The 27,772-nt window shown below is 42.3% G+C and overlaps 1 long non-coding RNA gene across 1 annotated transcript in view; it reads right to left on the bottom strand.

Annotated features, from left to right (window-relative positions):
• Nucleotides 1-17,709: 17,709 nt before the first annotated feature.
• LOC144753366 (uncharacterized) overlaps nucleotides 17,710-27,772 on the bottom strand; it is a 108,271-nt gene continuing 98,208 nt past the window's right edge. The window contains exons 2-3 of the long non-coding RNA XR_013594318.1: nucleotides 18,772-18,987; nucleotides 17,710-18,697 (exon numbers count right to left, since the gene is read on the bottom strand). This is a non-coding gene — a long non-coding RNA (uncharacterized LOC144753366). The remainder of the gene's footprint in view (nucleotides 18,698-18,771; nucleotides 18,988-27,772) is intronic.

Here is a 27,772-nt window from a genome sequence, read left to right as displayed (position 1 = left end):
GGTGCTTCGAGGGGGAAGTCCATCGGCTTCAGGCGAGGAGCGTTGCAGGGACTCGGATGACCAAGAGTCCCTGCGTGGCCCGTAGCAGCTGGTCAACGCCCCCTGATAGCCCCGCCCCCCTGCCGGTAAACTTGTGAAAAGCGATTCCCTTCTGGACACCTGTGGGACGCCTACTCTGCTGTTTGCTCACCGGATTTACTTGCGTGAGGGACACCGTCTGTTGATTCCTGTTCTGCCCTGGTGCTTTGTGTGGAGGGACCGCTGCAGCGCCTCGCCGCACCCGCTCCGCGGGTGCCGCTTCGTGGTGTTTGAAGGCACTACCGAGGACCAGGTGCTTCGAGGGGGAAGTCCATCGGCTTCAGGCGAGGAGCGTTGCAGGGACTCGGATGACCAAGAGTCCCTGCGTGGCCCGTAGCAGCTGGTCAACGCCCCCTGATAGCCCCGCCCCCCTGCCGGTAAACTTGTGAAAAGCGCTTCCCTTCTGGACACCTGTGGGACGCCTACTCTGCTGTTTGCTCACCGGACTTACTTGCGTGAGGGACACCGTCTGTTGATTCCTGTTCTGCCCTGGTGCTTTGTGTGGAGGGACCGCTGCAGCGCCTCGCCGCACCCGCTCCGCGGGTGCCGCTTCGTGGTGTTTGAAGGCACTACCGAGGACCAGGTGCTTCGAGGGGGAAGTCCATCGGCTTCAGGCGAGGAGCGTTGCAGGGACTCGGATGACCAAGAGTCCCTGCGTGGCCCGTAGCAGCTGGTCAACGCCCCCTGATAGCCCCGCCCCCCTGCCGGTAAACTTGTGAAAAGCGCTTCCCTTCTGGACACCTGTGGGACGCCTACTCTGCTGTTTGCTCACCGGACTTACTTGCGTGAGGGACACCGTCTGTTGATTCCTGTTCTGCCCTGGTGCTTTGTGTGGAGGGACCGCTGCAGCGCCTCGCCGCACCCGCTCCGCGGGTGCCGCTTCGTGGTGTTTGAAGGCGCTACCGAGGACCAGGTGCTTCGAGGGGGGGGAGTCCATCGGCTTCAGGCGAGGAGCGTTGCAGGGACTCGGATGACCAAGAGTCCCTGCGTGGCCCGTAGCAGCTGGTCAACGCCCCCTGATAGCCCCGCCCCCCTGCCGTCACACGCCCTACATATCTAGCCCACAATTCCGCTGTGCGGGACGCCGGGCTAAGCCCGGGCAAAGGGCGGGCCGTCTGTGGCCGTCTGGGGCTGTTCGTGGCTGGGCTGGGCTACCCCTCTGAAAACTGCCAATTGGTTGCAAGGTACCCAGGGTTATTGACTGTCCCCATCCGCCCCAGGACTAAGACTCTTATTGCAGGTTCTGTGTCCACACCTTGTCATCCCTGCCATGTCTATGGCAACTCGATCAGGCAAAAGCTTGAGAAGGGGGGTAGGGGAGAAGAGGGGTGTGTGGTCGGCACTATGGATCAGTTTATCACTCGTGTGGCCACTGTCATCGAAAAGGAGATCGCTATGACAGAGCGGCGCCTTTCTCGAGAACCCCTTGTTGATAAACGGTCATCGCTGGGTCCGATAGCCCTTGTACCATCCCCAGTGCGACCTCTTGACTCATTGATCCCTGCCTCACCTCCCTTGGATCACCCCCGGGTGGCCGCTCTAAGAGCTAGCATAGATAGGTTGGAGAGTCTGACAGCTGAAGCCCATTTAGCTGAAATTAATGCTGCCCCAGACCCTCCGGTTAGTGAGTTAGTTGCCCCCACACCGCCCCTGGCTATAACTCCAACCCATGTGGATATACCCCTCCTACCGGCACTCGTTGTACAGGCACAAATACATTCAGTCCCAATTAAACGAAAAAGAATGGCTAGCCCACAGAAAGGTAGATTGGTCAAACCATATAAGAGATCCCGGGGGTTTGGCACTAGGACAGGTGGTTCCCATAAGGTAGTGGGACAGGACACCAGCACCCTATTGGGAGTGAAGGGGGGGACCCACCTAGAGGGCTAGTGGCCAATGTCTGTACAGACCAGATTATTGATCCTGTAGGGACTTCACCCCCAGACTCTCTCTCTATTGCAAACATAGAGAAAATGATGAAATCACTATTTCTCCCTGTGTTAGAGAGAATCCAAGGGCTGTCAGAGCGGGTGGATAAATTAGAGCAGACAACCCTAGACAACTTCTTCCCCCTAAAATCGTGTATTAAGTTGCAGTTAAGAATTAGGGAGGAGGGGACTGGGGGGGGGATCTGATAGCAGGGAGACCCCCATAGCCCCTCAAGGTCCTATTACCATAGACAACACTCTAGCAGGTCCCGCTCCTGTGGCGCCTGTGGTGATTGTTCCTGCTTCTAACCCTGTGGCTCGTCCAGGGGTAGCCAAGAAGCCCGGGCCGTTGGCACCTAATGCCGTAGTCAATTTGAAGACCTCTAAGGCTAATACTATTCCAGCCAAAAAGACGGCGTGTCCCAGGGCTACTGGCACTCCTGGCCGTGCAAGTACTAACACTCTAGCCACTAGTAATGCCCCGGAGAGTACTACCCCTAAAATAGATAAACCAGTTGTCACGGGTCTGACTCGCCTGAGACCCTTACCTCTACTGACTGGTGGTGCGCCACCCCACTTTCACCCTGCGCCTTGTCTCCACAGCAACAGCCTGCTACCTGGCCCGAGGACGACGAAAACACCGAGACCGAGTGGCCCACTGGGGTAAACGTGTACGGCTCCTTTAAGGCCGATGGTGATGACAGTGGAGCCTCGCCCCCGATGACGTCAAAAGCCGGAAGCTCAGGATCGAAGACGGACGGCGTTTCCCTGGCTGAGGACATCGAGGCGGAGAGCAGTACGGAGCGAGAACAAGGACGAGAAGCAGACGTGAACGTCAAGCCGGGAGGCCAACGGTCGGACGCTTCGCCCTGCCACGCGCCCACGGGAGGAGCGTGGCTAAGAGAGGTACGGGGCCGGGTCGCGGGTTGGGTTGGGAGGCGGAGACAGCCCCCGGCGTAAACCTCCCCCGCAAAGGCACCCCGTCCTGAGCACCAGCACCCCCTGCACGCCCGTTTGTAAAGTTGAGCACTTCACAAGGGTGCATGTCCCTCACTCCCGGTCCTTGATGGTAATGCCCGAGTACAGGCAGTAATTCGCCTTCTCTTTTCCTTCTTTTTGTGGTACCTCGGGGGACTCGAGCTGAGACGGATCAGGCAGAGGACCTCCACGACCAGAAGGCACCACGGCAGTACCCGCTATCCCATGACTAGAGACTGATTTCTGTGTTCATGAAGAAAACATATATTGCGATTAAACCTTCCTTGAAACCTTTACTGAAAGCCCCCGTGTTTCTATTTGAGCCAGCGGCCCCCACACCGGTGGTCGACCCTCCTAGTACAACAGAGCCCCTGGGACACCAGTACAGGCCCATGCCTTGCAGTCAGGCAGGGGCCCTAAGGGTGGGATGGCCCCAAATGCTAACTTACCTCCCGACTGCCAGCCCTTTGTGGCAGTGCTGACTGGGGTGCCCAAACTTAATCCAGGTAAACACGAGACTTTTGTGGAATTGCTGAATAAGACCTTATTCTGGCTTAAGGAAAATAGACCCTTGCCGGATTCCTGGGACGGGCGGGTAATTCATGTAAGGAGAGTTGGTTGGATCGGTACTAGGCCAAAAAATATAAGCGGGGATTGCATAATAGTAAATTTTGAGGACCCAAGGGTTGCCAGCTATGTTTGTTATTTCCCCACTAGGGAGCACAGTCCATTAGGTAGTGGTGGAGGAATAGGTACACGCGACCTCAGCTTCTTTAATCCCCCAAACTTATCAGTTAGGCCAGTTGGAACACCTGTGTGGGAGGACCGGGGTGGCAGGCAGGCTCCTGGTAATCTCTCCCAATTTAGCCTATTTTGCAATAGTCCGTACCAGCCGCAGGGTCGGTTGTGGCATAGCAATTGACATGCTATCTGCCCTTTACGGGAGAAGCATGCTGAGGCATCCGGGGAGATTTCAAGTGTTAGCTCAACCGTTAGAGGGGAACTGGTGAGGTCACCTATTTGTACACTCTTTGTTCCCGCTATGTCTGGGGGTCACCCGTTTGTGGTTGGTGCTGAAGATCTTGAGCATGCACGGTCCCCTTTGGAGGCGTTTGGGGGGGAAGCTATATCCTTGGTCCCGGAGGAGGCCCCTAGCATTGTGCATGACCCCCTTGTGTGTAAACTAGCGTTAGGGCGGGGAGGAGCTGGCGGTGTAGCCCTGAAAGTGGTCAGTTGGAATATAGCGGGTCTTGCTCGGAATACTGGCATACCTGAATGGAATTCATTTGTTGAATCATTCGGGATTTGCTTGTTTCAGGAAACTTGGTGCTTGGAACCTCATCACAAGGTGGGTTACACTACCTACTTTGTTTCTGCAATACAATCGCCTGGTGGGAAGGGCCGATCTCTGGCGGCCTACTAATTTGGGCAAGTATTTCCCTGGGATTCTCTATCAGGTGTATAGCCACCAAGTCACCTGATTTACAGAGAATAACAGTGAGAGGGCCATGTGGGGGGTGGGTACTCGAAGTCTTTAATATCTATGTCAGAGGAACAAGGGGTGGCACATCCACACTGTCCCTTACGGGCATTGATGAGGAACTTAGATCTAGTGGTGCTGACTCCCTTGTCAAACTGGCTGGGGACTTCAATTGCACATTTGAACCCCTTGCTGTGGAGGACATATTGGGTACCCGGGAGGATGATGCAAGGAGAGGTATCCCCCCCCTCACATTATCCCCAATTAGAAGCTGGACCCAAAGTGCCATTGATCTTAACGCCCTTTGCCTGGAACATGGTCTTAGGGCAACCAACGGTAGATCAAACTCAGACCCTACCGGGCCCATACGTTTAATAGAGTAGGCCACTCTTCACGAATTGACTTTATTCTCTTGAACTATAGACTTTGGGCCCATATGTTAGACATGGTGGTTTTCCACTGACAGCGACCACAATCCTCTATCTTTGTCTCTGTCCCCTTTGTGGGCAGGTGTGACCCCAGCTCCAATCCCACATGTATGGGCAACAACACACAAAGTATGCCCTTCCAACTGTGGTAGGCGCCTGAAATGGAAGATCATTGCTGGCAATGAGGGGAAGATCTTGGAAGTAAAATCCATAATGTCTAATATCACGCCCCGCTTAGACTCCCCCGCACTCAGCGTGCATGAGGTTCCCGCTCTGTTTGCCCAAACCATCAATGCCTTAAGGTGAACTGTTTTTAGTCCGTCCTGCAGGCACAAGGGGCAAAGTAAGAGGTGGACCCAAGGGCAATGCTGGTTGGTTCTCCCCTGTCTGTCGTGATGCCAAAAGGGATCTAATCAAGGCGGTGAAAGCCAAGGATGGAGGCCTGATTAGCATTGCAAGGAGAAATTATAGAAGGGTAATATCAAAGGCCAAGGCTGAGCAGGAGAATCAGTTTTGGTATGACCTAAAGGTGGCAAGCTTAAGGAAGGACTCGAAGGGATTTTGGGACTTAATAAGAGCTAGGGACAAACCCGTGGACTCGCTTATAACATGTAATATAGCGGCGGGCGCGTGGTTCGACCACTTCTCCCAGCTCTACACAATGGTACCGGGTATTGAGGTAACTCCGACTGAACAGTACCCCATAGATTGCATTGAGCCTAATGAGGAACTCCTGTTTACATCTAAGGAAGTGGTGGTGGCGATTAAGTGTCTCGTCCCAATAAGGCAGCGGGCCCGGACGGCATCCCAGGAGACTTGCTCCGCATTAATCCAGATGAGTGGGGGAGACTTATTGCTTCCTTACTGAATGCTGGCTTGGCTGGTGCAGCTCTCCCGGATTCATGGAAGGGCGCTGAGGTCGTCCCAATCTTTAAGAAAGGGAGTCGGGACGACCCAGCTAACTATCGCCCTATAAGCCTTTTCGACTCCACACAGAAGGTGGCAGGTAAAGTGGTTTTAGGAAGGGTCTTGCAGTGGGTAGAGGAGAAACATATCCTTTCCGACTTCCAGGCTGGCTTCAGATCAGGTATGGGGACTATAGAGCAATCATTCCGGCTTATGATGCTTTACTGGAAAGTGGTTGTACTGGGCAAAGGCAGGCTGTATCTTGCATTCATTGATCTACGGACTGCCTTTGACCTGGTCCCACTTAGCCAACTCTGGAGTGTGCTCGATGCACTGGGAATTCCCCCATATTTATTAAGCATGCTGATAAAGCTGCATGCTGACAACTTCGCGCAAATCAGGTGGGGTAACCAGGGACAAAAAACATCACAAATTCCTGTAAATAGAGGTGTCCGCCAGGGCTGTGTTTTAGCCCCCACTCTGTTTTCATTGTATGTCAACGGAGTGGTGGAGCATCTGCTACAACATCCTGCAGATGCACCATCCCTGGCTGGCAGGAGAATACCTACCCTCTTATTTGCAGACGACACCCTCCTGATCTCCAAAACCCCAGCAGGCCTGCAGAGTCTTCTAACTAGCTTTAAGTCCTTCTGTAACTCAAGGGGACTAGTTATTAACACAGGGAAGACCAAGTACCTGGTCCTAAACCCCCCGAAGAAGACCGTCAAACCACCTAACTTAGATTCAGTTCCACTCGAGAGGGTCAAGGAGTTCGATTACCTCGGTATTCGTCTCTGCGACTCTGAGTTGGAAATGTCATCACCAAAAGATGCTGCTGACCCACAAGAGGGTGGTGGGGGCCCTCCTCAATGAACAGCGTGCCTCATCCCTCAAACCCATTGCACCGGTACTTGACATCTATAGGGCAAGAGGTGTCAGTGCAGCTCTCTATGGGACTGAACTCTGGGGTGTACAGAATGTGGACCAGCTGTCCCGCTCAGAAAACTAATTTCATAAGGACCTAATGGGGCTCCCCTACAGTACACCAACCCTACCTCTTCTCCTAGATATGGGTATTCGGCCCATTAGTGACCAGGCGCGGCTCCGTCCTCTTCTTTTGTGGGCGCGTATCTGGAGAGTCCCAGAAATGTCCAGTTATGCAGAAGGTTTAAAAGAGGTTCTATCAACGCCTGGCTGGTCTAAGGTCCGCTGGTTAAGGGAAGTCAAGCGCCTTCTTGTAGACCTGGGCCTTGAAGACGCTTGGAATACTAGAACTGCCCCCCCCAAGTCAGTCTTGAAGAAGTTATACTGGAGTTGGGTGATTGACGGCAGAAGCAGTAATGCTAATTTGTGTAAGACCACTGTGGATTTCCTTTTGGTTAAGGAGGTGCACTTCTGCGAGCCGCATTTGGATATTATCTCAAAACCCTGGGACAGGCCTCTATACTTCAAATTTAGGGTAGGCCTACTCCCAGTTGGGAGACTGACTTCTAGGTGGAAGGTCCCGGCACAGACAATTCCCTCCTGCCCCTTTTGTGAGAATAGGATAGAGTCAGTCCCCCACCTGATGTTTGAATGCTCGGCCTATGTTGTTCCCCGCCGCAGATGGTTGAAACCACTCTGTAGAGAGCTTGGGACCAGATACCATAAGGAGGCCCTACGAATTTTGAAAACGGACCCGCGGCCCCTGTTTGCATGTGGCTTGGCGAAATTCCTTGGCTGGGCATGGCGCATTAGATCAACTAGGCTTTTGTATCTTGTTTAATATGTATTTTAGACTGTTTTTATGTAAATTATTCGCGCCACTTGTAGTATGAATTGTATGCTTATTAACTATGTATTGGCTCCTTTTATTGGTTTTATGTACATGTATTGCTTTTTAAGATATGCATCGTATCGAAATAAAGCCTAATTGACTGACTGAGGTATGGACTCAGGAAATATGATCACTCTAAGGTTTTCTTCTCGGGGTCAGGAATCAGGAGTTCAAATAGGTCAAAATCGTAACATCCTGCAGGGTGTATGAAATTATAAACCTGCTGGCGTGAGAGCTGTTAGGGTGCCAAATAGGTTTTGGTTGTTAAATTACTGACCAAGCATTGTTTGTTGAACATTTTTCTTTTGGTTTGATATTCTGAAAGTTACTTTGTATTCAATTGTGCTCTCGTTTTGCATGTTTGGACAACAGTAGTACAGCCCAGTCCAACCTTCCCCATGGAAACTGATATTGCTGCAGATAGAAACCTGGGGCTGCTTATAGGACCTACCCCTACTTTTTTACTATTGATAAAGAAATCACAGGTGAACAATAATACGGGGAATATTTAATAGGAAGAGACCTATTGACATTTACCATTTTCCCGTGCCACTTGCTCACTTATTGCCATTGTAAATGACAATACCATTTAATTATGTTTTAAAAAAAATGTTATGAGCAATGCCAATAGCTCTACCTTTAATAATGCCGAGACCATTGCATTGTAAATGCTTGTTTAGAAATGTATAGCTTTCCAGGATCCATTATTGCTTTCATACCCATTTTACCATTAACTGGAAGGCGGTTGAAAGCACAAAAAATATCAAATATAGGCTACGTCCCAGAAAAATGCCTTAACTGTGTAAAAAAAATAATTTGGTTTTCTGACAAAAGTCTGCTTGTTCCTGAAAGCTGGGAAGATAGTGATTTCAGCACCACACCCCCTTTGTTGATACCATTTGCAGGGAACAAACCAGACGCTTTCATCTGTAGCGCTTCCCCTCACCATTTTCCCCCAAAAAATATTGCTGTATTTTGGCTAATTTCTGGGTCCACTCCAGGGGAATCCACAAACCCTGGGTACCTTTAGAATCCCAGTGATGTTGGAAGAAAAGGACGCATATTTGGCGTTGATACCTTATGTAGTCAAAAAGTTACAGGGGCCTAAGCGCGAACTACCCCAAATAGCCAAAACAAGTATTTGCAATGCAATAGATCTCACATTTACTTGAGTTTAAGCTTTTGGCATTGTAAATTAATGCCTTTTATTTATGTTGTTAAAACAACATAACCACAAGCCTCGTGGCGCCACCACAAGTACTGAGTCTCACGCGCATCCTTCAGATTGCACTTTCATGACACCACGCGCATCACAGAGTTTTAAATAACAGCATTTTATTATTGCAGGCTAGCAGTTTAGCATTTATTTAGTGCACTCCACATTGAAGGGGATTGTTAACCCTGTCTAAGTGTTGATAGTGAGTACAATCACTGTTACATACCCAAACTCACTGAGTTGCATGCTGGGTAACAGTGTACAGTCACTCAGTGTGACTCTGACTACCACTTTCAGCATGGACTCTTTTCCTTGCTTTTCTCGTTCTCTTCTACTTACTCTACTTTGCCATCTTCCGATGTTTTCACTGAATAGCAATGATTACCTGACCTTCATGTCACTCATTTTTAACCTTTCTCTTGGTCCATACTTACCCCTGATTAAGGGTTTTCCACCTAAGATGCATTGGGTTTCTTAACCAAACACGTTTAGCTACAATCTTCAATCATGATAATCTACTAACCTTCTCTAAAAGTGTGGAGCAATATTTGTATCAACGTTGTAAGTGTGTGTGGCACTCTTCTTTTGTGGCCATTTGTTCACACAGATATTGTGACTGATATATGTGACCCTATATCTCCAATCTCCTTGTGACTTGAATACAGTGAGAGTGGATAGGTATGTTCATGTTGCAGGCCTCGTAGGTGAATATATTGTTGATTTGTATCTTAGAATGAGGCTCTTTCATTGGTTTGACTGGTTGCCATTCTATGTGTCTTGAGATTAGCACAGCTGTCTTCTTTAATGTGTATAAATCATCTTAATGATGCACTGGGCTGAGCTTCTGGAGAGCTACTTTAAAGGTGCTGGTGAGTTGGAGCTCCCGAGCTACTGATTAGAGACCCATGATCTAAAGCTTCAACTTCATGTCAAAGGAAATGTAATAATTTCATTCTCCCCTCTGCACCTCCTCCTCCACCACCCGACCCCACAAGCTGATTCGTCCACCCCAAAATGCAATCAACCTCTTTTTAATACTAAAACATCCTGAAACCCCAGCTACAGCGGCTTCGATCCATAAGTGACAGTTAAGCAATACCCCGTTCCCAACACAGTACTCCTCTATTACGCGCCTGTTTCATCCTGGCATTTAGCACACTTCACCACACCAACACTGCCCCCCTCCCGTAACCATATTAAATAATGAGAGAAAGAGGGCGGATCCCAAAACGCCGACCTACATCTGGCTGCAGTCATTGTGTTGCCTTCTGGATAAAGGGGACCTTCACCCAGTGCAGTTCAACCCTATTCCTTAAATGTAAATGTAAATGTAAATGTATTTCGATTTATATAGCGCACTAATCACCCAGGGGTCTCAAGGCGCTTGCTTAGGGAACCCGTCCTGGTATTCCCCTGTGAGATACCCCGGCAGGGTATTCACAAGGTGAAAGCCAGGCATCCCGCCGCGAGGGGCCGTAGTGGAGATTAAGCAAGCTATTGCCCAGAGTCGCAGAGTGTGACCCTGTGAGTCGAGTAGGCACCGGAGCGAGAATTGTCGAGTCCGTGGAATTTTTGAGCCCGAGACCCGCCGAGGCGGGGAATCGAACCCTGGTCCACGGCTGATCTCAGCTTCCGGGTCTGCCGCATCTAACCACTGAGCCACGCTTTAAAAATCATGCCCCCTCGCTCTGCTTGACCAACTAATGTCCATAAAGTCCATCAGATTATACATTCATCAAAACAGCTGTTGAGGGGGGGGGGGGGGGACACCTCCAAGGCCTGCTGCCCCTCAGGAACCCGTGCTTAGCAGGAACATGCTGCGAAGTCGGGTGCATGTTTGGTAAGAAGAAAGGTGGAGTTATAGGGGTGGTCCCTTCCCTCCCGTTTTAATATTATTTTTTATAACTCGTTTTGCATCAGTTGTGGCATTCCTGCGTCCCAGGTTATTGCGCGAGTTGCGCTGCAACATACTCAATTTTACAGCTCTAAATAACGCTAAAGACTGGGTCATACCTATGATTTTTAATTAAGAGTCTTTTTTAGATGTTAGCGAGTTGAGTACGCCTTCACAAAGGTGACGGATATCTCGTCCACACTATTACTGTCTCCACAGGCTATAAAGGGTCGTAAAAAGGCACCAAGTTCTAAAGCAGGCTCCTTTATCTTTCCTGATAGAATGTATTGCCACTCATGACACCAAACGTGTATTTTGAAGTGCGCCACGTTTCTTTGATGATACTTTCAGTTAAAACAGCTTGCACGTCTTTCATGTTATTTTAGATGTGATTGGCGGGAGTGATTGTGCGGAGTAGAGCTCCAGACAGTGTGTTTTCCAGTTTACCGGTTGTAGATTTTGATGTTATAACAGGCACACATTTCATGACGCCCTCTCTGGCTGGATTGCGCATTTTCGTAGAATGTAATTTGCATCGACGCGCATTTCTTACCATTCTTAACCCGGACTACACCTGGCAGCATTCAGCCAGAGGTGCTGGTCTCTCTCGCCCAGAGGATGGCATCTGTGGCATCGCTTATGTGGTGGTATCTGTGCCATTGCACAACTTTATTATGTGTGCCGTAGTCAGGCGGGCTATTGGTAATCTAAGCCACACAGGTTTAATGCCCACAATAATTCACAAGTGCCCTGCAGGTGCTTGGATAGCCCGCGCTTTGTGCGAGTCCAGATATGTCTTTGTTTGCCTGCTTGTAGAGCAGTTATCCGTGACTCATGTGATTGGAATGGCCTGTGCTCAGCACGTGCGAACATTCCCAAAGGGGCAGCTTTAACGACAGATGCGCCCAGCCTTTCACATTTGTAGGAATATTCGACATAGGTCTTGACTGCAGTGCACCTTGCAAGTCTTTTGAGCCAAGAGTGTTGTTTCCGGTGCCGCGGCTGTTTCAGTGTGTGTGTGTGTGTGGAGGGATGGCGGAGGCAGGGGGAGCAGAGCGTGGTGGGCTGTGCTCGTCGGCAGCACACGAGGACTACATGGTTATTACAGGACATTCTGCCTTTAAATGGCACTTAAGGGAAGGCATCTGAGGTGGACAGAGGTAGCATGTGGGACAGCGCTCATGGGAAAACACTTGAAGACTGAGCTAGAACAAGCCTGAAAGTGTCCCTGGTTACACAGGCAGCACTCTGGGTCACGAGTGCAGCAGGGCATTGTTTGAGGGTGCAAAAGTGAAAGCACGGTGAGAGTGCACGAAAGTGAAAGCTGAGATTGCCAGAGAAGAGCATTAACCAGGCAGTCCTACCTTGCCGTGAGGGGAACGGTCGACGCCCAGCGACAGCCCAGCCGTGAGGGGAACGGCCAGCAAACACTACTCCACTGCCGTGAGGGGAACGGCCACAGCGGGACTACATTCCCCAGCAGCCCCGGCACCCCGGTGCTCCCGTGACGCTCCTGCTGCGCCCGCAAGCGCTTAACAGCGCAGAGCATCGAGCGGGGCGCGGGGGCATTAACCAGGCAGTCCTACCTTGCCGTGAGGGGAACGGCCGATGCCCAGCGACAGCCCAGCCGTGAGGGGAACGGCCAGCAAACACTATTCCACTGCCGTGAGGGGAACGGCCACAGCGGGACTACATTCCCCAGCAGCCCCGGCACCCCTGCGCTCCCGTGACGCTCCTGCTGCGCCTGCAAGCGCTTAACAGCGCAGAACATGTCCCGGACGAGCCCCGGCAGAGGGCGGGCCATCTGTGGCCGAACGGGGCAGGAGGAGGCAGGGCTGGGCCATCCCCCTTTCATCTATTACCATCATGGGTAAGCGCAAAAACCTTACTAACTCCGAGGAGGGTGTAAAAAAGGCCAAAGTCGCTAAACACTCCGAGTCAATTATTTCATATTTGACCTCTGCGGTAGGGGCTCTGTCCAAAGAAATAGCCTCTGCACAACATAAGCTGGGTTTGCTATCCCCCACACCCATCGTAGAGCCTAACACACTGGAATCAACTCCCGCCCCTGGCATTCCCTTAGAGCCTGAAGTGATCGTGCTTAAACCATTGCCGTGCCCAGGGGATGGTCCTTGCCAAGCCCAAGACTGCTCTATAGCACCTTTGCCCTCCAGCCAGCCTCTGGGGCCCGGACCTCAAACTACAGTGCCCACTAAAAAGAGGAAAAAGATAGAGGGTGATAAAGTTGGTAAACAGCTGGACATGGACTCAATTGGCGAGCATTTGGAAGCACTATTCGTGACACGGATTGAACCCGTTAGTAGACATTGCCAAGGATATTGTTGATACCATGAGTACATGCCTTCCTGGTTATTAAAGAAATGTGCCATGATTGACGATCTAGTTAAAAAACTTGATGCTGCCCTGGTTTGCAAGAAGACGGATATGTCAGGAGCAGTAGTCACTACTGTGAAAGCTGCATTACCTCTGCCGCCCCCATTATCGTGTAAAGGAAAGGCTGTAAATACCACCAGAGAAAGGGTCCCCGATAACGTCCAAAGCAGATTGCCCAGCACCCAGTTAATCGCAGTAGCCCCTGACATTTCCCGGGGGGTTAATAGCCCAGCATTGGGGTTAAGGCCCAAGGAGTGCCAATTACATCTGGACCTCCCCCCGGCAGCTGCGCCCTTCCTCGCTGTGTTTATAGGGGTACCCCCATTAGCACACGGGGAGATAGAACCCACAGCGGCACTAATACATAAGGCCAGTCAATGGTGTGCTGACTCCAGTAGTGTGGGAACAGTAATTTCTAACCGGATTATAATGGCTAGAAGGGTGGGATGGATTGGACACCGCCCTAAATCAGTGAAAGGCGACTGCATTATAGTTAATTTCGATAGCTTACATCTGGCAGACAGGCTATTTTGGGACGGCTCAGAGATACAAGACAGTGGGAACATGAGATCAGTCCCTTTGGGCTTTTTTTATCCGCCCCCAGTTAGAAAACACCTTGTTATAGCCCCAAACAGTAGGTCATCCCAGCAGTCTGCATATGGTAATAAATGGAGGGCGGTACCAAATAGGGTAACACAGGGCAGAACTACCCCCATAAGAGTAGGTTTGGATCCAGTCCTGTCCAATAGATTTGCCCCACTCGCCGATATGGAGGACATTGACTGACAACCAGCCCCATTGCCGTCCCCCGAATTTGGGCCCCAGTGGGAGGAGGAGACAACACTCTGCAAACTGATTAGCTGGAACGTTGCAGGCTTGAGAGCTAAAAGAGTAGATCCTTTGTGGGTTAACTTCGTTTCTTGCTACGATGTGATTGCCATCCAGGAATCCTGGGATACCTCAGCAAGTTCTTGGTTGGATGGCTTTGTCAGCTTCTCCGTACCGGTGACACCCAGTACTGCGGGGAGAGCAAAGGGGGGCCTACTTCTCTTTTGTTCCCTGCAACTCAGTGGGTCTTTTAAGCAATTAGAGTCAGGTTCCCCCAACCTCCTAATTGTGGAATGGATTGTCTCACCGGTTTGCACACTTCTATTAATTAATTTTTATAACTCCTGGGAGATTGCCTCCCTGGAAACTTTTTAAAGTAAATTCAGTCTAAATAAATACACTACTGTTGAGCTCATTTTAATGGGCGATTTTAACACCCACATATTTGTTTCTCCCTGCCATTCAGATGAATATGAGGGTTTTATGGGGGCGATTACACCTCATTTTGAACACACAAAATCAGGAGAAGCGCTTGAAGTATTTTTAGCTAGTTTTAATTTATATGAACCTTATTACACGGGGGGGAAAGAGCAGACACCTATAAGGGTACGGACCATGGGTCCGTCATTGATTATATATTTTGCCTCACCAGGGCTGATCCCCAAGATTCGGAAATATAAGGTTATTGCTTCATCCTATAGCGATCACAATCCCCTGCTATTAGAGATGTTATGGGGAGACTCCCAGTCAAACGGGTAGGCCGCTCCCAGGTCTGGACGGCAGTGGTACCTACAGACCAGGGTAGACCGCTTAAGTGGGGCAACGTGGTCCCAGAAGATTTTATGGCATCTTTACTTCCTACAATTGAGGGCCATTTAGGGTCTTGTCTGGACGAAAGGGCTCCTAATCAAGTAATTATAGAGGCTTTTGAATCCATTTGTACACAAGTCTCGAGGGACTTGACGTCAAATCAACCCCAGAGACCTCCCAAGCCCTTCAAGTGGTTTGACGCCAACTGCTCGAGAATTCATAGGAGTCTAAAGCAAGCACTCAAATCCAAGCCAAGAGATAAGGTCCTCATCGCCAATTTAAGGAGGGAATATAAACTAACCTTAAATGGGAGGAAAAACGCCATCAAAAGCGATGCATGGAATAAATTACTTGACACAGATGTCTTGCGAAACAGTAAGCAGTTTTGGGATATCATTAACCAGCCGTTCTTTGCAGGGGTAGATAACGCAGTCACTGACTGCGTTATCCCTGATGAAAGGTGGCTCCTCCATTTCAAAGAGGTATATGGTGACAAGAATATCCTAGTCCCATGTGATAGAGAGGCAGCCCGGGTTTTTGTTCCGGTAGAGTTTAATGAGTATGAGGTGTTGAAGGCGATCCTAGAGACCTCAAAAAATAAGGCGCCGGGGCCTGACGGCGTACCTGGGGATCTATATAGACATTCCCCGAAAATGTGGTCTCAGGTGCTAACTAAGGTCTTCCGTGCAGTCAATGATGGCATATTTCCTGCCTCCTGGGCGACTTCCATTATAGTGCCAATATTTAAAAAGGGGCAACGTGAGGACCCGGCATGTTACAGACTGATTTCCCTCCTTGACTCTGCCATAAAGATCCTGGGCAGAGTCTTACTATCTAAACTGAGGGAAAATCTTGAGGTCTGTGGGGGGCTCTCGAATATACAATACGGGTTCAGGGAGAAACGAGGCACCCTGGACCAATGCTCCAATTTGCATCTCATAATCTCCAAATACACGGTGGCCGGGGAGGGGTCACTTTTCTTGGCTTTTATGGACCTCTCCTCGGCCTTCGATTTGGTGAACAGGTCCAAGTTATGGTCCATCCTAATGGAGATAGGGATAGACGCCTCACTAGTCTCCTTTGTGGCCTCTTTACATCAGGAGCTATTTGCCATAGTACGGGTCACAAAGGAAGGCAGGTGTACGCCTAGATTTAGGTCAGAGAAGGGAGTGCGCCAAGGGTGCATTCTGGCCCCCCTCCTTTTCACCATCTACATCAACGGATTGGGAAAACATCTAGAGGCAGGGGTGGCCGACGTCCCGCGTGTAGGAGGAGTGTTTGTGCCGGCCCCTCCTATACGCGGATGACGCAGTCTTAATAGCGCGTACTGGTAATGGCCTCCAGGTCTTACTGGACCTTTTTGGGTCCTTCATGGAAAACCTTGACTTAAGAGTCAATGCAAAAAAATTGCATACCATGATAGTAGGCCAACAGATATAAGCCCAAATCTAAAACTTTCATCTGTAAGGGCGAGGTGGTCTCAAGGGTTGTAGTCTTTCCCTATCTGGGGGTCCTGTTTGATGAGAGGGGGACGTGGGCTCCCCAGATTAAGGCGAAGACTCTATCCTTGGCTCGTTCCACGCCTGCCTTGCTGGGCTTTTCAAGAAGGTTAGGGGCTAGGCCGATGGAGGCACTTGTGAAAATCTACAATAGCAAGTGCATTCCCATCGCATCCTATGGGTCCGTTTTGTGGGGCTATGCTAATCATGATAAAATTCAAACGGTTGAGAAGGGGCTTATCAGACATTTTCTATCTGTCCCTAAATCCACTCCCACTTTTTCCATCCATGAGGAGATGGGCCTGTCCTACATTACGGACTGGTTGAAATTGGCTCCCCTAGTTCTTTGGGCAAAAACATGGCTCAATTTAGAACTAACTCTGAACCATATAATTTTGTCGGATGTTGTTTCTATGGATCACGCTATGCAAGTACCTTGGCTGAACTATCTAAAAAACACCTTTGCATCCCAGGGAAGACCTGAACTTTTTCTGGCACCTCTTAGTATTAAGAGAGAGGATGTTAAATGGATTAAGCACAATTTTTTGGAGAGGGCACGCCTAGATAGAGAGGAGAAGGAACTAGCGAAGTCATCAGTAAGAACATACCTAGTGTTAACTACCACCCCCTCTCTGGAACCGTACCTTAAAATTGTCACTAAACCCCTACACAGATTTTTACTGACCAAATTTAGGTTTAATTTGATTCATTATACATTGGGTTGTTACCATTCGTGGGCTAAACCAGAAGAATTCCCCCCTGTGATTGTGAAAATTTTTCTAATCAAGATACCATGCATTTTATGATGTTTTGTGGGTGTTATGCTACCGAAAGGAAAAAATATCTGAGACCAGTCTTGAGAGAGGCTGGCTTTATTCAAGTCAGGCCCGCACTAATTTATCTCCAGATGCTGGGCAACACTTATACAATCTTTAGCGTTGCAAGCTTCCTAGCGGCGGCATTTAGAACAAGCATTTGCAATGCAATAGGTCTCGCATTAGTAAAGTTAGAGCAATTGGCATTGTAAATGACGAATGTTTTATTTGTTTTTTTTTTATACTTAAAGTAATAGCTGTGTTATTTACAATGCCAACTTTTGTAAATAAAATATGCATATTGAAGTTGTTATCTAGTTTGTGAATTTTTGCAAAGGGTGTCTTGCAATTATTAGTAGTTATGAAAAGGCTGACATAAAAATGTATGTGTAAGAAGTGTTATTTATTGTGTACAGGCAAAGTAGAATAGGAAACATGTTTTTAACTTGTTATTGTTGATAAGAAGGCTAATGCTGTACATGGCTGAAAGTTAATTAAAGTTATCAAGTATTTTTATAACAGTCAAAGAAAGGAACAAGGCTTATGTTTTTTTGGAAATATAAGGCAAAATCAATGATAGTTTAACAACTTTTTTATTTGTAAGTATATGTACAGTAATAGAATATATTTTGTTGAGCATATGTTACATTTGTATATATAAGCATTGAAATTATTCCTGTTACAATATTATACATTTAAATGAAGTAAGGAAATCTATATGTACGTAGTTCTGTTGAATTGGCATTATTGTGCAATTTTTAAAGTTACAAACAATGTTAATACACTTTTGCTAAATACTAATGTTTAGTTGTTCAACATTTGTTGAGAAGTAGGATGCATATGGTAAGGAAGTTATAATTGTTTGGAACAAATATGGAAGAAAAATGTATATGATATAAGGCAATACATTTTTAGTTTTACATAAAACATGGCAATTATTTTTGGTAATATACTTTTTGTTAAGCATGTCCAAAATTTGAATAAATTGTAACAGAAATACTTGTATAAAAGTAGACAATGCAAATAAAGTAATGTATAGTAAAACATAAACAATTGTGCACAAACATTATGATATTAAACGTGAAGATGCAACCAAGTATTTGAAAATGCAATACAATTATTTTTTTCTTTTCTTTTTGTAAACACAGTTTGTAAAATTTGGAATAAATTGTAACAGAAATACTTCTAGAAAAGTAGACAATTTAAACAAAGTAATGTATAGGAAAACAAACAATTGTGCATAAACATTATGATATAAAACGTGCAGATGCAAAGCAGTATCTGAAAATGCAATAAAATAATTTTTTTCTTTTGTTTTTGTAAACACAGTTTGTAGTGCAGTAAAAAAAATTTTTTAATGCCATTACAGTTGCTTAATTATATCTGTAATGCATCCATTGCAAAATAATACATTCAATGATATAGGTAAATTTGGCATTAATGCTTTTTCTAAGTCTTCAGTATCTGTTTCAATACCTAAAAAGTCCATTAAACTTGTATTGTTTATATCTATTGATTGGATATGGTCACTTCCTTCTATTTGCACTGCCATTGTGCTTTTTTCTTGATGTGTTTTTTCAAGTCCAAATAATGTGACGTTAATGTCTTCGTTTGGTGGTTGTTTTTCCTGTAGAGAGAGTGTTTTAATACAAATTTTTTTTTTTTTGCAGTATAATAGCTGTTTAAATAATTTTTACTTACTTGTATTGTAGTATGTCTAGTTGTGTTTAATATTTTTTCTCCACTGAACTCGTGTACAGACAAGTGTGTTAACTGTACGTATCTTCCTATGTCCGTAGTAAAGTCAGTCGCTTCTCTCCAGAGACTAATTTTGACTGAGTCTGTAGCATCATTAATTGTAATGCTTCTGATCTTTGTGTCTTGTCCATTCACAAAGATAGTTTTTGTATCTTCTACCTGCAGTATGTAAAATAATAATTTGTTTCTGTGTTTTATATATTTACATTAAGGTAATATTAATATGTGTAGTACATTTGGCTTAATATTTATATTGCTTATGTTGTTAGGAAGCATACAAAAGAAATTAGTATAATTTCTCTACATATTATGTAAAGTATACAATAGTGAATTAAATACATATAAGGCCTATAAATTACATAACATTGCTTTATATACGTTGTTGTTCAATAAAATAAATGCAGTTCACATGTGTTTGTCATCTTTTTGTTTTTTTTGTCCAAATAGTGTTATATAGAAATCTTTTACTTACTTGTTATTGTTGCATAATTGGCAAAGGGGCATAGTTTATACAAAGTAACTTGCTTTTAAGGGGTGTGAGTTTCAGGCATATAGAGTACAGCAGGCACATACAAATCATTGTGAGTTTAGTAACACATAAATTTGCTGCATATAGAGTAACTTGCTGTTATTTTGATGCATTTATGGAAGTAAGTGATAGTGATGGTGGGCATATTAAGAGAGTAGTGTAGTTATAGTAATTACTTGTTGCAATTAGCTTAGTACAATGTGTTTCTTTGTACAAGTAGCTGTTTTAAACAAGTAATTGTCAGGGTAGTGACATGCTGCTGACAGGCTTATGGAGCTGGAGTATGCAGTAACATGTTAACATGCAGGTGTAAGTGGAGAAGGCAGTAATAGGGTGACATAACTGTTGGGCTCTAGAAAAGTGGTGACATGCTGACTGAATTGTGGGTATGGATAAGGACAGTGACATGCTGTTACGTTTGAGAAGTTGGAGAAGGGCAGTGATATGCTGAGAGGCTGTTGGAGTTGGATAATGCCGTTACATGATGAGGAGAGTGTTGGCTGGAGAAGGAAGTGACATGCTGACATGCTGGTTGGACCTAAGAAGGTAGTGACATGCTGAGATGTTGATGATGACGGAGAAGGGTAGTGATATGCTGACGGGCTGGTAGTACTGGAGAAGGGGTAATGATATGCTGATAGTGATAGGCTGTTGGTGGTAGAGAAGGCAGTGATATAGCGACAGGCTGGTAATATATAGATGAAAATAGTAAAATATAGAAACTTTTTTACTTACGTTGTATTGGTAATTAATAGCTTGTTTTTGTAATTGGGTAGCATTTACTTGTTGCAATTAACATTGTACAATGTTATTTTGTTGCACAAATACTTATTTGAAACAAGAGAATGCTTTATTAGTGAGTATTATTAAGCTTTTCTTGATAGAAGTATATAGAAAGGTTTTTACTTACGTTGTATTGGTAATTAATAGCTGCTCTCTTTACGTTGTAGGCTGTTCTGATATGTCGTCATGTGTAATTAAATTGAAAAAAGCACATATGTTACGAATGTAGAAGTTGATGTGTATTTACTGCAGGCAGATACATATGGCTTCAGTTTTGAAAGTACGCTTTATAAGGGACTTGTTTATTATTAATGGCGTGGCTTTTGTCAACAGTTTGCGTTAAGTATGTTTGCTACACATAGTCTGTTTTTGCTATTACAAACGTTACAGTTTTGTAAAGTTATGTAAAGCATTTTTTAAGAAATACAGACACAAATTCTACGCTTTTGCTGCTCTTGCTGCTTGTTACTTTGCTAAGTGTCTCTTGTAGTGGAGCTGCGTCTATGTTCTTTCTTATCTTGACAATGTTGGGATGGGCTGTTATTATGATTGCAAAGTAAGAGTATCTATGTCTTTTGGCTACTGTTGTTATGTTTGTGTAGTTATATGTACAGAAGAGTGTATTTATATTGTTGTTTAGCAAGTATTGAGTTTGCTTAGTTGGTGTAGTTATAGTAATTACTTGTTGCAATTAGCTTAGTACAATGTCTTTTTTTGTACAAGTAGCTGTTTTAAACAAGTAATTGTCAGGGTAGTGACATGCTGCTGACAGGCTTATGGAGTTGGAGTATGCAGTAACATGTTAACATGCAGGTATAAATGGAGAAGGCAGTAATAGGGTGACATAATTGTGGGGCTCTAGAAAAGTGGTGACATGCTGACTGAATTGTGGGTATGGATAAGGACAGTGACATGCTGTTAGTTTGAGAAGTTGGAGAAGGGCAGTAATATGCTGAGAGGCTGTTGGAGTTGGATAATGCCGTTACATGATGAGGAGAGTGTTGGCTGGAGAAGAAAGTGACATGCTGACATGCTGGTTGGACCTAAGAAGGTAGTGACATGCTGAGATGTTGATAATGACGGAGAAGGGTAGTGATATGCTGACGGGCTGGTAGTACTGGAGAAGGGGTAATGATATGCTGATAGTGATAGGCTGTTGGTAGTAGAGAAGGCAGTGATATAGTGACAGGCTGGTAAAATATAAATGAAAATAGTAAAATATAGAAAAGTTTTTACTTACGTTGTATTGGTAATTAATAGCTTGTTTTTTGTAATTGGGTAGCATTTACTTGTTGCAATTAACATTGTACAATGTTATTTTGTTGTACAAATACTTGTTTGAAACAAGAGAATGCTTTATTAGTGACTATTATTAAGCTTTTCTTGATAGAAGTATATAGAAAGGTTTTTACTTACGTTGTATTGGTAATTAATAGTTGCTCTTTTTATGTTGTAGGCTGTTTCGATATCTAAACACATTTTTCCTTTGAATTTTTATTTAACATTTTAAAATAGTCCCTTGAAAATCATTACTGGTATATTGTAAGTTATGTTTTTACATGTTATTACAATCATTTGTAAGTCTATATCAATGGATACAATTTGTTATAGTTACACAGTTGTAAAATTGAGCAGCACATAAAAGTAGTTAATTGGTAGTACATCAAGAAGTGATAAAATGCAACTTACCTTTGTTATCGTCCCTGAGACACTCATAACTGTCTTTACAGCAGCTCCACGGACAGTCTTTATGGGAGATACAGGTGGTGCCAGTGGCTGTAGAATTTGTTCAGCTTCCTGAATTATACCTGCGTAAATTGTAAGTGGTGGAATTTTTTCAATTTTTGTTTGCTTTGTTATCAACAATATACCATTCTTGTACAAATAATTACGTATCATTATTCCATGTTGTTCTTTTGTTTGCATATAGTATTCTTCATCATAACATGTTGCTTTTATAGTACCAGTTTCATCTGCTAAAGCCATGTGGTACAAAACTCTATTTTCTTGCTTTGCATTGCGATAATAAGTCTTTGTTGAACATTTAATGATGTTGACACGTAGTGCTTTTTGATATGGCTTTGTATCGGCTTGTTTGCTGTTTTTCAATTCTTCAATGGAAATCATCTGTAAAACATAATGCAGTTATTAAGTATATTGTAATCAATAATGGTAAAAACATTACTTTGCATTACAAAAGTTTAATGCATTTTTTTAAATAGCTATCCATATTGGTTTGTGATCACTGTAATATGATTCTAATGTGCCGTAATTGGTATGATCTGCATTTGTAAAAATGTGGTCTAGTAAAGAGTTGTAATCTGTTGTAGGTGTGTTTATTTTTTGTTCGCAATTAAAATGTATTTGCATGTAAGTTATTAGGAATTTGCTATTGTGTGTTGCTTGTTGTATATCAGTATTAAAATCTCCCACGATGATATATTTATGATGTGGATATGCATTCAATATCGTACTCAAAATTGTTAACAATGTTTGTATTGCAACTTTAGGTGGCTTGTATATAATTACTATTAGGTATTGTATGTTGTTGATTTCTTGTATAAAATGTACAATGTCAATTTGTTGTTCAGTTGTGAATATTGGATGTATTACATGATGTTTTTTGTAATATATAGCTATTCCATGTTTTGTATGTTTGTTATAAAATTGGTCAAATATTATACAATTGTAATGATCAATATTGTATGTTTCAGGAGGTGCTTTGTATGTAATGTTTATTTCAGTTAGACATAGTATGTCAGCATTTAAGACATTAGTATCAGCTTGCATTGCTTTAAAATGTTTTTGCAGTGATCTTATGTTATGTACTATAAGTGTAAATTTTTTGTCATATTGATGTATTTGTGGTATAGATATTTGTAATAACATATGTTCTTAAGCGAAACATTTCTTCATGAACTTTAATGTGTGTTAAAATTTTGCTTTCATTAAAGTTTTTAAGGTATATGTTTTTTAAAGACTTTGCTCTGCTGATTGCTACATAATGTAAATGATGTGTTTTGCTGTTATTAAAATGTATATATAATGGTTCTATTGTTGCACCTTGCGTTCTGTGTATAGTGCGTGCAGATGATTGTCGTAATGGAAATTGTTTTCGTATTATTGTTATGAACTTCTTACTGTATTGGAAATGTCGAGAAATTGGTAGTATAGGTGTCCAAGTATGAGAAATATTTGCATTGTATAGGTGTTTGTTTTGTTGTCTTGTTTGTTTGCCTATTTTGTCATTGTCAAATTGTACCCAAACAATAATTGGAATGTTATTTGTAGTATCTACATATTCAACTATACCTGTTGCACCATTAGTTAAACCGTCATTTACATTAATATTAGAAGTTAGATCGTAACGTAATTTAATGGCAATATTTAATATTTTTGGCAAGCCCATTGTTTGTGTTGTGTTTGTAGGTAATTTTTGTAATATTGTTTCTTTTACTTCTGCAGTGAAGTCTCCTGCTACTGTATCTATAGCTACTGTAGTATACATTGTGTAGTTTTTTATGTGTTGCATCAAAACATTGTTATTTATTTCATTTACTTCGTTGTTAGTAGCCATTATATATGGTATAGATTCTATTAATGTTGAGTCTGGTTCTATTTCGCGAGATTTTAAAGTTTGAATATCATTGCTTGTTTGCTCACCTATTCTTAGTCTATTAAGCATTTCTGCGAATGGTAAATCATTAATTTGTCTCATAATTTTGGTGAGTTCATATAATTGAAAATGTGTTTGCCATAAGTTTGTAGTTAATGGTCCATACAAATGCTTTGAGTTTTCAAATATATATGTATCAAACACTGGTTTCAATTGGTAAAAGTCTCCAATTGCTATTATAGATATTCCTCCAAACGGTTCAGTAGATGATTTTATTTCTTGCATTCTATTGTGTATGAAAGTGAACATATTTGTTCCTACCATTGATATTTCATCTATTATTAATACTTTTAAATGCATTATTTACTTTGTAATGTAGCTCTGTTTTCATGTGTTAATTGCTTATATGTTAATGTTTGAGAGACTGGAATTTTAAATGTACTATGTAATGTTTGTCCTTGTATATTATGTGCTGCTTTTCCTGTTGGTGCTGTTAGTAATATGTGAATGTTGTCTGGATTTTCGCCTGCTTTAGTATTGTAGTATCGTAGTAATGTTTGGTGAAGTGCAGTTATTAAGAAACTTTTGCCTACTCCTGCACCACCAGTACAAAAAGTATAGAAGGCTGTTTTTGTTTTTAACCAATTTAAATGATGATATAAAAATTCAGTTGTTCAGTTGTTAAATTTTGCATGATACTATCATATTCTTCTTGTGGTAGTATATTTTGTACTAATAATTCTTCTTCTGTAGTAGTTCTAATTCCTAAATCTAGTGATAAGTCATATGTTGCATCTTTTTGATAGTCTTGCATAGTTTGGTCTTCAGTATCTATTGATATTAGTGTTGTAGGTGATGTTGGGGGTATTAGCATATCATTATCATTATATGTTTCTTTATCATTAATGATTATGTTTGCCTTATTATATAAGTAATAGTTTGTGTCGACTTCTGTTTGTACTTCTAAGTATCTTTCATAGTATGTACTTTTTTGCGAAATTATATTAGTTTCTATTCTCCATGGGTAGTAAAGCATTAGTAATTCTCTGTAATAATTTTCAGTATCGTTAAGCTTATTAAATTTACAGTAACGTATAATCTTGTTTTTTTTACGTTCCTTGTATGTTTTATTGTCTAACATATTAGATAATGTATTTATTTCAAGTTCTTCGTCATCTGAGCTATAAAAATTAGTTTCTAAAAGTAAGTCATCGTAAGTACTTTGCACTTTTTTGTTGCTTATTTTTTGTTTAGTATTGAATTTTGATGCATAATCAGCTAAAGTATATTTTTCTAATGTTATTGGGCGTTTACTATACTTGTTAACAACATTGTCAAATTGTACCTCTGTTGATGTTTCCGGCATTATATTAATTGTATTGATGTCTTTCATTAGGTATGTTCGTTTTTCTGGCATACTTGTATTGATAAATACAAAAGATCGTGAACTTTTTCTTAATGGTATTTGCAATATAAGGTAAGCGGCTTCTTGTGCACTAATTTCAGTACAATTTAGAAATTTATTGCCGATGTACTTTAATTGTTCTTTAACGTGTACATTATGAGTCACTTCTTTTGCAGCTTGTGCTATAATTTTACTTAGTCCACGTTGAGATTTACTAATATATGATACAATATATACACAAGCATATGCATCTAAAACATACTGTATATCTATGTTAGCTTGCCATGCTTGTAAAATTATTTTATTGTAATTGTTAATATAACATTCAGCTGGCGTTCTTTTCAATACAATCGTTGTTTTTTTTATTTGTGATTGTATGCATGTTATATATTGGTCTTCAGTCAATTTCACTTGTTGTAAAAAGTCTTCATATGTGGAATTTGCAAATTGTTCTGTATTCATTGTGGAATGAATAACATCTATGTGTTCTTTTAATATAGTATGTGTTTCTTCTAATTGTAATGGCTTCAATATCATTGTGCAAGCCATAGGATATCTTGGGAATTGATATTTGCATGTTCTTTGATGCTTAATACGGCAATTGTTGGTATGTCCATGTTTTTGTAATGGCAGTAAAGAGTATATAGATGTGTCTTCTGTTTTTGTACATGTTATGTGTTTGTTGATAAAATTAATTACTTTGTCATCTTTGTCTATGCTATATTGTGGTGCATTATTAATCCATAACAATGCATGTATGTGTGGTGATCCTCTTTGTTGAAATTCAACTCTGTAAAAGTAATCTGTTACTTTACCTATTGGATTTTGTTTGTGTAATAAAATGCAATTAAATAATTTTCTTACTTGATAATCAAAGTGGCGTGCACATGTTATTGGGTCTTGTTGTATTAAAGCGCATTTTGTTTCCCATGACATATTTTTAAATTCTTCTCTGGTACATTCTTTTGCTTTTTTAATACGTAATAATATATTAATTAAATGGTACCATTTTGTTTCTGCTGCTGACAAAGTTAGGAAAAATGTTGGAATACCCAATTGTCTTATCATTGCAAACAAATCTTTTTTGCAATTTTCCCAGTAAGGAGGAGAACTTCTTATTGTTTTTAATATTTTGTAACCTTCATTATATTGTAATATGCTTTGTAAGTTGTCTTTTATATCTTTTACTGTAATAATTTTTCCATCGGTGAAATACTTTCTAAGTGATATAAAAATGTTGTCTTGTATTTGTTTAATTTGTAATTTTTTTAATTTAAAGAATAGATTAGTTATACAATTGGCAACTCTTTTGTCATAACATCTTAATTCCCATTTACATATAGTACTATAATGTACAGTTATATGTCTATCTTTATTATCTGTTCTACGTTTTCCACAAAAAATTGTTGGAAATGCTAAATATTCTGAATCTTTATCTTCATATAGTCCGCGTGGTGTATTATGTTCAGCTGGAGCTAAACTTAATACATTAATGTTATCTGCTGAAATTGTTTCATTTGTTAATAATGTATCTAAATTACCTACAGGTATGTTATCTGAACTACTTGAAGTCATATTTGCATCAGATGTATCTTTATCAGTATTTTCTTCATGTGGCGTATATTTCCAATTTGGATTTATGGTTATTCCATATTCTTGAAACAAATCACTATTGGAAGCTAAATATATAGCAGCATTTTTTACTTTATTAGGTCTTACATTTTCATAATGTGTGTATGATTTATAACGTAACTTTCTCTTTAATTTAATAGGTATTGTCATATCATCACTTATTTGTCTCGGTAATATTGTAATAGTTGTCATAACATCAGCTGGTACATTGACAACAGCACCTGTTAATGCTTTTTGAAATCCACGTGGTAATGTTTTAATTTGTAAAAAAGGTATTCTTGGAGATATTAATCTTTCTTCTAAATTATGCAAATAGAGTTCAGGTGGTATTTTTGGGAAACTCATTCCATTGTAGACTGAACATGGTGGTATTTTTTTTTAATTATGTATTGATAGCATGTACTACATATATAATTTGTTTGATAATCACTTATGTTACACAACAAGAAAGTTTTGTCATTAGTAATATTTTGTATATCTTTAACTGTTTGTTTGTGCCACATTTGGTTACAAATAGTACATACATATTCAGGCCCATATTTTATTTCATTATGAAGGTTATCTATTATAGATAATGTTTGTAACAAGTCTATGTTAATATTTTGTATTGTACTTGTATTCATATTGTTAGTTGTATTACCTTTTTGGTTTAAATTGCTTTCAATTGTTGCTTTATTTTGTGAGGTATTAATTATCATAGTTGGAATGATGTCACTTTCAATACTGTCACTTTTTTCTAGATTAATATCATGTTGTATGTTTGGGCAAACATTTGTTATCTTTGCATCATCAGTAGTTTTAAGTAAAGATGTTGATTGTTCACTGTAATGTATAAGCATTTTTTCAATGCATTTTGTTTTATTTTTTAAATTAAATCTTTTTTGTGTTTTTTTAAATGATGATCTAAGAATTGTAGTTACAGCAAAAGGTATTATTTTGAGTGTTATTCTATCTTTATTATGTGACACTATTTATAGAT

This window comes from Lissotriton helveticus, chromosome 5_1 (genome assembly GCF_964261635.1).
Source record: "Lissotriton helveticus chromosome 5_1, aLisHel1.1, whole genome shotgun sequence".
In the NCBI taxonomy this organism is placed as follows: Eukaryota; Metazoa; Chordata; class Amphibia; order Caudata; family Salamandridae; genus Lissotriton; species Lissotriton helveticus.
This window is presented reverse-complemented; position numbering and strand designations above follow the sequence as displayed.